Consider the following 13,256-nt stretch of genomic DNA (forward strand, 5'->3'; position numbering starts at 1 on the left):
GAAGGGTGACCTTCAGGTTCAAGTTTTGATATTCATTGTAAGCACACAAAATCCACAAGCTTTTTTTTTGCATGCAGCAGGGGCATCTTCCTAAAAACCTCTCTCCGCTGAGCTGCTGCCCATGACAGCATGCCATTTGTTCTCTTTGTAAAAGGCAAAACCTCTGCGTCTGTATCTAGAACACCCACAAGCTGAATGTGTCAGATGTTGTTGGCTCCTCTGGTGGGTTTGCTCTGCAGGGGGGCCTCCTGCTAGGGCTGGCTTCCCTAAAATTGAGTGGGCAATTCAAAGAGTTCTTCGGGCAATTTTGTCTGAACTGAGGAATGCATGTTTGGGCAGGGATTGCCCTTCATGAGGGAATGGATTCCTTTGCTTTTCTGCTAGGAGTGAGTGAGCTTCTCCAGAGTCTTTCGAGTGGGCAGGAAGCAGAGGCGTGCTCCAGCCAGCCTTCAGTTAGGGCAAGTGGGTGGATAATGGTTCATTCCTAGATTCCCAGACACTGGCGGGCTTGGTTCCCAGGGATCTAGGAGTTCAGGTCATCTCTACATTGCCCAGAGCTGTTGCCCCAGTACCAGACTCGGAGAGTTATTGGAGGGGCGTGGAACATACAGGGGAAAATTAAGTTTGCCACTTACAGGCCCTTTGTATTGTCTCTGTGCATTGAGCAGGGGCCTTATCCCGGTGGGATGGCGATCAGTTTTATTACCTGGTCTCCCAGTCCCTGCTCCTGGCTGGGATTTCACAGAATCTAACAAATCTCCACATGAGCACCTCCCCTTGTATCAAAAGGCTGAAATCCCTGGGGGTGTGGCCTGCCCGGCAGCTGCTTCTCTCCTGATTGCCAAGGATAATGTCAAGTGCCTCAGAGTGTGTGAAATTCTGGCTGGAAGTGAATGATTGAAAATGCTTTTTCCATTAAACCGTCTCCCTCCTGGTATAGGTATTTCCTAACAGCCCTATGCAAATAGCTGTGAAAAGTAGGAAGTGGTAAAATGTCGAGTGTCGTGGCCTCCTGGCAGCAATCTCATCTGAAGCCTTCTGATTTTCCACCAAAGGAAAGGAAGAAAGGCAGACAGACCACCAGCCTTCGGTGTGGCACTGGGCAGATGCAGCCAGGAGGCCCGTGTCCTTTTCTTGTCTGCTGCTTGGAGGGCAGGATTATGTTAGAACACTGAGCCATTATGGGTCTCTAGATCACATATTGCGCTTTATTGTCTACACAGCCCATGTAAGTTATTGATTTGCAAATGGACAGCATTCTTTTCCTGCCCCCTTAAAGGAGGCTAGAGGGAAGCTATTTAGCAAGGGAGAAGACTTGGTTCATTCTTTGCAAAAACATTTCCTGTGTAGCCTGACTCCTGCTTTTAGGACCTGCGCCATAGCGAGAGAATGCACAGCGCGGTGTTCATTCACGAGGGAGTCAGCACTTGGTAAACACCCCAAGGGCCCAGCACAACCACGGCTTGGTACACAGAGGCCATGAGCTTGGCATCAGTCTCACCATGCACGTGGAGAGGGTGGCCGGAGACCTGTGCCCTGTGGCCAAGTCCACCTTTCATGGATTCTGTAAACCAGATCCACGGGGAGTCACTAGGTCCCTGAGCCTGCTGTCTTCTGCAGATCCTTTTTCATGCATCTCCCTACTTCTCAGCTTCTCACCTGTGACAGGCAGATTCTGGTCCCCTTTTTGCTGGTGTTAGGTAGGAGCGGGGAGGTGGTGTCATGGTCTCATGCACTCCTTCCCAAAACAGACAGGTGGATATCTTGTCAATCTCCCATACTCCATTGCTTCTAAGATGCCAGCTATTTTCACATTTTAACATCTCTAGAGTTGAGATGCATCTTAAAATCGATGCTCTGTCATGGCTTAACTAGTCAGCTAGTTTTTTCTTTCTCATCAGTATATAAAATAAAAGACTCTTCTTAGATTGGAAGAAATAGGGAGAATCAGAAGGCCAGTCAGTGGTCTGATGACTGCCTTTAAGTTAACCTCAAATCACAGACACTTGAGTTTCAGTTCAGGGCCAGGTGCTGTGCACGAGGCAGAGGCACAGGGCACTGCCTGCCCTTAGTGTCTCCCAGTCCCAGCACTTTCTTTGGGGGCCCTATGCCATCTGATCATGTTTGCCATCTGTCCCTAGTAACTCATGTTTCCTCTGTCTCCTCTAGGAAGTGTCACGCTCAGGTTGTGAAGTGCACTGCCTACAAGGGACCTCCTTGCTCTACCATTTAAATGCCGGCATCCTGTTTCCCCCCTCGGTGTTCTCTTCTGGCTTTTAACATGCTCATCTGATTTCTTTCTTTTTCTTTTTTTTGTTTAATTTTGGTGTAATTGGCTACAACGTTATATTAGTTTCACGTGTACCATACAACCATTCAGTATTTGTATATATTTTGAAATGATCAACACAAGTCTAGTTAACATGTGTTACCATACATTGTTGGACAGATTTTTTCTTGTGATGAGAACTTTTAAGATCTACTCCCATAGCAACTTTCAAATAAAGTATTATCAACTATAGTTGCCATGCTGTAATTAGAGTCCCATGATTTATTTATTTTATACCTGAAAGTCTATACCTTGTGATCCCCTTTCCCCATTACTGCCCCCCACCTCCCACTGCCCATCCATCCCACACCCACCTCTGGCAACCACCAGTCTGTTCTCTGTATCTATGAACTTGGTTTTTGTTGTTTGAGATTCCACATTTAAGTGAGATCATACTGTGTTTATCTTTCTCTATGACTTATTCCACTTAGCATAATGCTTTTAGGGTTAATCCATGTTGTTGCAAATGACAAGATTACATTCTTTTTATGGCTGAATGATGTTTCCATTGTATTTATATACCACATTTTCTGTATTCATCCATTGATGGACGCTTAGGTTGTTTCCATATCTTGGCTATTATACATAGTACTACAATGAACACGGGGGTGCAGATATACTTTTGAATTAGTGTTTTCATTTTCTTAATATAAATACCCAGTAGTGGAATTGCCAGATCATATGGTAGTCCTATTTTTAATTTTTTGAGGAAACTCCACACTGCTTTCCATAGTGACTGAACCAATTTACATTCCCACCAGCAGTGCACAAGGGTTCCCTTCTCTCCACATCCTCCCCAACACTTGTTATTTCTTGTCTTTCTGATAGTAGTCATTCTAACAGGTGTGAGGTGATAGCTCACTGCGGTTGTGACTTGCATTTCCCTGATGATGAGTGATGTTGAGCATCTTTTCATGTGTCTGTTGGCCATCAGTATGTCACCTTTGGAAAAATGACTACTCAGATCCTCTGCCCATTTTTTAATTGGATGGTTTGCTTTTTTGCTGTCAAGTTGTATGAGTTCTTTACATATTTTGGGTATTGACCCCTTATCAGATATATGATTTACAAATATTTTCTCCCATTCAGGAGGTTGCCTCTCACTTTGTGGATGGTTTCCTCTGCTGTGCCAGAGCTTTTTAGGTTGACGTCCCACTTGTTTGTTTTTGCTGCTGTTGCTGTTGTTTTGGTATCAAATCCAAAAAATAGTCACCCAGACCGATGTCAGGGAGTTACTGCCTATGTTTTCTTCTAGGAATTTTATGGTCCAGGTCTTAGATTCAAGTCTTTAATCCATATTTAGTTCATTTTTGCCTGTGGTGTAAGATCGTGGTCCATGTTCATTCTCTTGCTTGTGTTTGTCCAGTTTTCTCAACACCATTCATTGAACAGCCTGTCCTTTCCCCGTTGCATATTCTTGGCTCCTTTGTCATTGATCAGTTGACCACACAATCATGTGTGGACTTATTTCCGGGCTGTCTGTGCTGTGATCTGTGTGTCTGTTTCTCGGCCAGTCCCACCCTGTTTTGATTACTAAAGCTTTTGTAATACAGTTTGATGTTAACATTCCTTAGATCTTTTTCTGGTCCTTAGATCATTTTGGTTGTTTTGGTGACCCTGCAGCCCTTGCATTATTTGGGGACTTACGTTCTCCAGGTATAATAGGACTTTCAACTAAATACTATTCTCTCTTCCACATGATAGCAACATGCCTTATTTCCTGGCAGTCATCTGCCGCTGTTGTCACTGTCGTCTGCAAAGTAATTAATGATCTGAGGGCAGTGCTTGAGTGATGGGGACCTGCTGACATTCTGGACCTTTGGAGGCTCCTCATCTCCATTGCTGGTCGTGAAGCTCCAGAATATTTGTTCGCTGCCTCCAAGGTCTGTACAATAGGCACCTTTCCTTCACTGAGAGCTCAAGTTGCCAGTGTGTTTCATTTCTGGTTTCTCATCCCACACTCCTCCTCGAAAACCCCCAGGCCTGGGGCCTTGCCCTCCTTTTAATTCATCCTGGCGGTACAGGCTCCTTCCCTGATGCACTCATGCACCAGGGATGAATTGGATCATTCCACCTCAGAAGAAGCTTGTTCTTCCGTATTTACTTAAGACCTCGTTACCTCTTACTTTCTTTCCAGTTACCTCAGGAAAGCTTGGAGGGTATTTTTCCCCTGCTACTCTTTCCTCTGGAAAAAATAAACAACAGGTGAGAAATATGGGTGCCACCAGCCAAACTTACCAGAACACTTTTTTTTTTAAAGAAAAATTACAGTCTCTGTCACCAGTCCTGTGAAATTGCCTTCAAGGTCTCCATCAATAGGGTTTTACTAGTCTTTATGAAAATCAGATCTATTTTCTGTTTCGTGAACGATCAGAAAAGTTCTTGCCAGCCATAATAGAAACTGCTTCCATTTTATAGGGAATTCCAAGTTCCAAACAAGAACTTAGGAATGAACTTTTGGGACAAAACCAGTTTGCTAGGTGAGGACTACTTCTCCAGTGAACTTTAAAACTGAAGTCCTAGTATACTGAAGTCTTAAGCTGAACTCCTGCCCTGCTGAATCCAAACAGTGATCTCAAAGAGTCTTCTCCACCAACCTCGTCCCCTTTATCCCGGGAACCAACTTCAAGTTTAAACCATAAAGTTAAATATAAAATTGTTTAAAAAAACAACAACCCACAGTCCAGAGGAGCTTGGAGGAGAGAAGCAAACCCCCTCCACATGCACAGCCCTGGAGGTGCCATGCCACCCTCTCTCCTCACTGTTCACTGTGTCTGGCTCACTGCTTCCTTAGCATCCGTCCTCATCATCCTCCCACCAGACTGCCTACAGCCTGGCCTCGTTCTGTTTAAAGGCCATAGGAATGTGTCATTGTTTGGGTGACCCATAATTTCTATAGTGAGTCCTGGAGACCACCTTTCACCCTGGGAAAAGCTGGTCCTGGGTCCCCAGTGGTATGGTGGGGCTCAGGAAGACCTCAGTCCTTGCCTGCTGTCTGCAGCCCTCTCTTCACTACAGGTCACAAAGAGGCAACTTCAAATTCCCCATAAAGAAAAATACCTCTCACTGTTTTTCTCCCAGATACAGCAGTAGTAGTTCTTGTCATATGGTCTTTTAACGTAATTCAGGATAGTTTTGTGAGCCCCTACAGAGTGTGTAACAGTATGCTAAGCCTGGTGGCAGAGGCAGAGAACAGTTGCTCTGATCTGCAGCCTCCCCAGATAATAAGAATATATGCATTCAGTGGCCACCTTTGAAGAAGGCGGTTGGCAGTATGTGTGTATTGGGATTCGAAAATGTTATGACACTTGACCCTAATGATTGTACTTTTGGAAGTATAAACTGAAAAAATAAGTGTAATTGTGCCCACAAGATTATATTCAAGGATTTTCATTACTCTGTTATTGATAAAGATGAAAAATTGAAGACAGCCTATGTGTCCAAAGATAGGAGAACAGTTAAATAAGTGGGGTACATCCATCCAGGGGCTTGAAACCATGTTTTCAAAGATAGTAATGACATGAGAAAAATACAGTAAGATTTCAATGAACCATGTAGCATTCAAAACTATCAGCGGTATGTTCCCAAATTTTTTCCCAACATTTTATTGTGAAAATTTTCAAACATACCGCATAGCCGAAAGAACTTTACAGTGAACTCTCTCTTATAACTGCTACTAGTTCTGCTATTAACATTGTTATATTTGCTATATCATATATATCATATAAATATTTATCTATTCTACATATCCATCCATCTCTCTTCCTTTTATCTGTCAAATTAACTTGCTTTTTTGATGCATTTCAAAGTTGCAAGCATTAGTACACTTTCTTGAAAATATCTCAAAGTGCATATCATTAATGTTCAGTGTATGTTTATAATTTTTTTGAATTTGAGGGAAAATTTCCATATGAGGAATATACAAACCTTAAGTATACAGTCACTGAGATTTGACAAATGCATACTCTTGTGAAACTCAAGTTACCATCGAGATATAGAACATTACCAATTATGTTTACTATTTTTCCTCTTAAGCACACATAATTTTTTTTTTGCACACATAATTATTTGTGTCTATGTTTATATTTGTGCAGTGGGATTCTAGGGATGATTTTATTATATTTTCTGCATAGTATTATTCTTTACTTTCCAAATTATGTACAATGAGTACATCTATTCATTCTTTCATTCAACAGCTATTTACTGATCATGTAGTATGTGCCAAGCTATACCCTAAATACAGGGGATTCAGATGGTTAACAAAACTGCAGAACTCCTGGCCTTTATGGAACTTACAGTCTGCTGGGGAAAGAGTCATCCAGTAAACCCAAGAGAGTGAAGCAAGGAGATGGAGAGTGAGCAAGGCACGGTGAGAGGCAGGGGAATCCTCTCTAAAGACATGATAATTGGCCAGAAAACTGAACAATGTGAGGAGAGAGCCAGGTGAGGGTGAGGAGAGTCTGGGAGAGAGGGATTGGCAGGTGCAAAGGTCTTGAGGCAGAAAGGGAGCAGAGCTGCTGTGGCTGGGGAAACTGAGTAAGACAGAACGTAATAGGAGGTTAGGTCAAGTTGGGAGGAGAGCCAAAGCAGGGAGCCAAACCCTGGAGGTTATGTAAGGAGTTGCAGATTTTATTCTAGTGAGAGAAGCCATTGGAGGATTTTAGTCAAGAGAGTGACTTGATCTGACTTGTCCACTCTGTGGAGAGCTGGGTCTCATTGGGTAAAGATAGGAGGGGAGCCAGGAAAGGGGGCTGGTGCAGAGGTGGTGGTGAATGTGGTTAGCAGCAGGCATATGCAGGACACCTTGTGAAGGTAGAGCTGACCCTACGTCCTGAGGAATTAAAGGTTGGGTGGGAAAAGAGAGAGGTATCGGTAGTGATTCTTAGTTTCCCTCTCCAGGCCACTGGGGTGAATGATGGCCGCGTAACTCAGACCAGCTAAGCTGGGGGAGGATGCAGAGCTCTGTTTAGGAATGTTGGGGGCAGATTGCAGCTTCACCTTTCAGAACCTTAAGTGGAGAAGCCAAGCAGACTGGGGCTGGATGAGTTGGGGGGACGGGGAGAGGGTGGGCCAGGGATAGCTGCCCCAGTGGGAGCTGAGAGATGGGGCAGGCCGTTATGCAGCCTCCTGGGGGCAGATGGGTTTCAGAATTCAGCAATGTTCAGATTTTAGAAAGATAAGCCATTAATACTCCCAGTGAGGTCTGGGCACCACCTATAATCAAACACAAAAGTATATCTGCAGCAGATTGTAATAGTGTTCATGCATCAGCAGATAAATAATGACTGGGAATGGCCTCCCATCAGCTAGGATGCAGTACTGTCATGGCTGACATTTTTGCACTGAAGTTATGTAAAAGCTTGGTTTTAGATCATTTGGATTTCATATTTACAGAGAAGGGATTTTGAACCAATCTTTAAAGTTGTGAGTTTGGACAAGACTACCTCAGAAGTGAGGTGAATAGAGAAGAGAGAGGTAAGGTCAGACACGTGGGCAGGGAGGAAAGAGAAACTGGAGGGTGTGGCACCCCCAGGTTCCCAGAAGTGATGAATCCTGTCAGACCTGCTGAAGAGTAGAGGAAAATGAGAATTACTAGTGGTTTTGACCAATGGGAAGCAATGGGAATGAACTGTGTCCAGTGGCCTGAGAAAGAGCATTTATTGCTGCTACATCCCAAGAGGGCCAGAGGGTGCATTTTTTAAAAGTCCTACCTTCTTCCCTCCTTCCCTCCCTCCCTCCCTCCCTCCCTCCTTCCTTTCTCCCTCCCTTTATCACCAGACTTTATTATCTGCCTACTAGGTTTTTGGCCTGCACAGCTCTAAGAATACAACTGTAAACAAGACAGGCAAAGCCCTTGTCCCAAGTAGGTGGGAGATGGACAGTACGTAAGTAAACAAGATAATTCCAGGTGGTGAGAAGCACTCTGAAAGAATCAGACAGGGCAGCATGGGAGAGGTGGCCACCCTTGGAGGGTAGGCAGAGGAGACTAGAATGAGCCTTTGAGCTGAGAACTAAATAAGAAGAGGAAAGGGAAATGCAGATGCAGGTGGTATGCTGAGGAGAGTGGCCCTAGGCTGGGCCTTGAGGAGGAAGTGAGACCTGCATGCAGAAGGGCCAGGGCCAGGGGCAGGCTGATGCCAGGCAGAGAGCACCTGCCCAGGAGGGGCTGCAGGCTAGGCTGGAAAACCAGGGGGAAAGCTGAGGATGGGCTGGTGGGCACAGGCTGTTGGTGTCGTCTTCTTGCACACAGGCCTTGAACAGTGGGTGATGTGGCCAGAGGTCTGCTGGAAGATCGCCCTAGCAAAGCGTGTGCTAAATATGCTAGGAAGTTGGCCCTGGAAGCAGGGGGACCAGTTAAGAGAAAGTTGCGGAAATAAAACGCCCAATTTGTGTCGTCAGTAAAAAGTCTTCCATTGGCTAAGAAGTCTTTGCCGTAGCATTACAGATTTTTATTTTTACCAAAATCGTGTCTGTACGTAGTTTTTAAAAAAATTAAACCACATTACGAATTTTGTAGGAAAACAGAGCAATCTGCTCCCAGACGCAAATTCTTCCAAAATACTTTTCACTATTTTTTCTGATGTTTACTTCTATAATTTAAAATAACTGGCTTTTTCTGCCATTTCTAGATTTTATGTTTGTTTTATATTATCTAATAACTTCTTACCAGACGAGGTGGAAGTTTATTTGTTTGAGAGGTCCCACACACACACGGCACTTCTCCATTTGTCCTTCCAACAAGTTACATGGCACTTGTTCACTAAACAGATAATGGGTCTTGTAGCCTTAGGACCCTCACTGCTGAGTCACCTTTCCTAAACAACGCTTTGATTTCTTCAGTCTTGGACCAGGGGAGGCAAAGGGTGTGAGGGTATAAGGCTATGCAGATTCCCCAGCAACCTCCCTATGTCCAGCCAGCCCCACACTCCTGGTTTAAGGGTAGCTTGTACCTCCTGTCTTGAGCCTCCTGGGCCTCTGGGCTCAGATCTGCCTGACTGCCTCCCTCTGCACCCCATCTACTGGCTGAGGTTTACCAAGTCCTTCACAGTTTGTCCTGCTGATCTCCAGTAGCATCCAAAATTTTGTTGGCATCTGGGGTCTACTTTCTTCTCTTCTCTTATTCACATTGTTCTCATAGTTGATGCCTTTTTAGATTAAATTTACTGTCATTTTAGTGGAGCTTCAGGAAAGAGTAGAGATAAACGTGGTCATCAATATACCGCATTTAAGCAGAAGTCTCCCAGAGCACTCTCCCTACGTCCTGGCCCACAACCCTTTCATAATGGATGCCGGCAGATGTTCCTCACTTAATGATTTTGTCTACCTGTTGCCCAACAGAGCCCACAGAATTGGAGATTGGGAATTTGGAAGTGCCATTAGCACAGCCAATTGCTTTCTAGGCATTTTGAATCTCTCTGATTTTCCCAGTGCAGTCTAGGAGGCCTCCAGAATGGGCCTGGTGGGCCTTCAGCTTATCTCACTAAATTGCTGAGGCTCCATGGTGTTCACATCTATTTGGTTATTTTGAAGCATAGTCTTTCTTGCAACAAGGGTGGCAAGAGGGGCCTAGTGATGAGCAGGCAGGCTGGAGCTTGGCCCCTAGCCAGCTGTGTGACAGTACACAACTTACTCTGCTTTTCTGGGCCTCAATCACCTCTTCTATGGTGTGATAAAAGTAGACTAGAGCACCTTATTTCTTATCAAACCTTACTTAGAGCCTGTATAAAACACAAAAAGAGGAGTTGTTCTGCTTGAAGGAGGAGGGGCAGATGGCCATGGGATGAACCCAGAGATACTCTGAGGCACCCCAGTGCTCCTGTGAACCTGGATTGGGAAGCACACAACGTGTAGATGTGTCCAAAGTCTCAGTAGGACAGTTGTGTGAACCTTGCCCTTTAAACTACTCACTGCTGTGCAGGAGTCTATGATGAAATGCTGTTCACCAAGTCAGGCCGTGGGACATGGGGCCCCAACCCATCTCCAGAGCCACTGGATGTATCTGGTGTGGCACGTGCTGGCCTAATCGCCCTTCCTCTGTGTGGAGGTGAGAATGTTGGTTCCTGCTGCCTCTTAGAGAAGGGATAGATTTGTTGATTTATGGGTTAAGAGCCCTGGGATGGGAATCCTCCCAACATGGGCTCTGTAAGAATACAGGAATTTGTTTTCCCACACTGTTTGCTTTTGATTTACTCTTTTGATGTAGGGCCGCTTCATGACTCAGATATTATCTTCTGCTGCCAAGTCACACATTAGGTATGTATAACATTTCCCATGCAGCGACATCTTATCCTCTTCCAGCGTCACCACTGGCTGCACCCCACACACCACACCCTCTCAGGGCGAGCGGGAAAGAAGGTAAAAAACTCTTCTAGTAACAAATCAAGGCACACCACAGGCGTGGAACTGGTTTTCAAAGTCGCGGTCTTTGTTGTTGAAGATGTTTGCAGAACAGGACCATTTTCCAAAAAAAATTTTAAACAAAAGTCTGATCGATAAAACAGATAAAATGGAAGCCCAGCAGAGGTTGAGAGGAGGGGTAAGGAGGTCTAAGACCCCCTGACAATCCCTGAGCCCCTTTGTCAGCTCTGTCAGAGAGTCCCCAGTTGTGGGACAGACCCCGGTGTCATTTCTGGTTCCACTTCCTATACTTGGCATGACCTTAAACAAGTGACTCAACCTCCCATAGCCTCCTTTTCTCAAAGTGGGGCTGCAGCTGCCAGCTTTGAGTGAGGCATTCGGAGTGTCCTCAGCGACACAGACCCTTCTCATGACCTCCTACTTTCAGTGCTGGTGCTAAAGTGGGAGCTTCACATGGGCAATGTTTTAGAAAACCCAACTGTACCCCAACCTCAGGCAGCAGTTTGTACACCTTGTTAAAATTTTCTTTTTAATCCCTTCTTTCCAGAGAAGGTCCTTGTAAGGTCATTGTAACATCAGTTGTTAAGTGCTTGTGATTTTTCTTGGAATGTAAACAACATTCTGTCTTTGGCCTGTTCTGAAAGGAAGTTTTCATGTTTTCCCTGCTAGTGGAAACCACTTGCTTTGGTAAGTGTATGTTGATAATTCACACTGAAGTCTACGCTTTTGGTCAATGGTGAAGATGGGCACGCTGGCAGTAGTGGGGATCTTCTCAGTGAGTGTGTTTTTGTGGGTATTTTGTCTCTGTTAATTAAATTATCATTAAATTACATGATTATTTCTCTTCCCCCTCCACACTGGCTCATCGGAGCTTTGTCTCTATGGAGGTAATGGCCATATTTTCACTCTGCTATTTGAGGACTGAGCCCATCAAGGGTGTTGGCTGCCTTCTCCAAATTGGAGATCGGAAGCTACATATTTGCTCATCTTCCTTTGTGAAAAGCAAATAAGACTGCTGATCTAGTATTTAAATTCTCTTTTCATTTGTTCTGTCAAAAGGCATTTTTCCACGAAGATATAATTTGAAACATATCTTCCTAGAAAATAGCTCTCATTGCATAAGCTGAATACCTTTGCCAGCAGAGCCTGTGTGTTTCTCCCGTAGGAATCGGTGATGTTCACAACCTCTCGTTGCCCTCAGTGAGTGTTCTAGCTTCTAAACCCTGTGCTTTCTCTCCTACTGGCTCCTCCCCTTTGGGCTCTGCTTCTCCCCTTTGAGCCTGGCCTCAGCCTCCTCCTCTGAAAAATGGGAATAATGATGGTTCCTCCCTCAGAAGGCTGTGGAGTGCATAAATGGTGATACTGCAATATAAAGTGCCTGGCACAGTATTTGGCATATCGTAAGTGCTTGATGATCAGCTCTTGTTATTTCTCGTCCTTGTCTTCTCAATTCTTACATTCATATTCATCATCCCCACTTGTAACTGAGACTTGGCTTACCTGGTTACACCTGGGACTCTCCTGTATTCTCCTCATCCCAGCCTTTCCATGGAATTCAGAGCAAGCACGGCTCTCTCCAAGGTGCTCTGTGTCAGTCTTTCTGGTTCATGGTCAGCTCTGTATATCTCTAAGCCTTGGTATCCCAACAGGTCATCTTCCCTGCTCTCAGGGATGGGAAGCACTGATGTCACCTGGCTCTCTTGCGTATCAGCGGGGCTCTGCTTAAGTCTGGATGCCAGGTTCCTGGACCACCTGTGTGGTGACAATATAACTTATGCCCTCCACCCACCTAGTCCCATAGCTTACAGCATACTAAGCCACACTCAATATGGCAATGCAGTTAAGAGCCTAGGTTTGAGGCCAGACTGTCAGGGGTCAACTCCTGACCCCACTGCTTACTAGCTTGTGTGATCTTGGACAAGTTACATAATTTATTTGTGCCACAGTTTCCTCATCTATCAAGTAGGGATAATAATACTGCCTCATTTTTAGGGATCTACATTTCTGAAACCCAAATACTCTGAAAATTGGAAGCTTTTTTTTTTTCTAAGTTTGAGCCACACTCAGATGGGATCAAAATCTGACCAGAACTGACATGTGGCTATTTATTGTACTCCTTATTTATCCAAATTGCTATGATTAGTCCTGTGTTTCACTACAGAAATACTAATGCTTTTGATTATAAGGTGCAGTCCCAGACTCTCCTGGGTGTTATATATATTATCTTACTAAAATCTGATAAATTCTGATTTGGGAAACCCAATGAGCACAAGAGTTTTGAATAAGGTACTGTGAACATGTAGTAGCTACTTTATAGGGTTGGTGGAAAGATTAAACGAGGGGTTTTGCATGGAGCACTTAGAATGGTTGCTGGACTGGAAGTACTCAAACAATAGCTATTATTATCCTGAAGTCAGAAAAAAGTACTGTGCCCTTAAAGTATGAATGGCTAATTTTACCTCAATAAAATGTTTACTTTTTAATGAATGGCTTAAATATTTAATGAATGATATAAAAATGAACTTTACTGCCTGGACGTGAAGAAAGTATGCTGTTTATTTTGGAAAGA

General features: G+C 44.4%; 1 protein-coding gene across 8 annotated transcripts in view; it reads left to right on the forward strand.

Moving 5' to 3' along the window:
* Nucleotides 1-13,256, forward strand: part of ATXN7L1 (ataxin 7 like 1) — a 224,426-nt gene that overhangs the window by 30,616 nt on the left and 180,554 nt on the right. The window lies entirely within an intron of this gene.

The sequence above is a fragment of the Manis pentadactyla genome, chromosome 7, assembly GCF_030020395.1.
Source record: "Manis pentadactyla isolate mManPen7 chromosome 7, mManPen7.hap1, whole genome shotgun sequence".
Lineage (NCBI taxonomy): Eukaryota > Metazoa > Chordata > Mammalia > Pholidota > Manidae > Manis > Manis pentadactyla.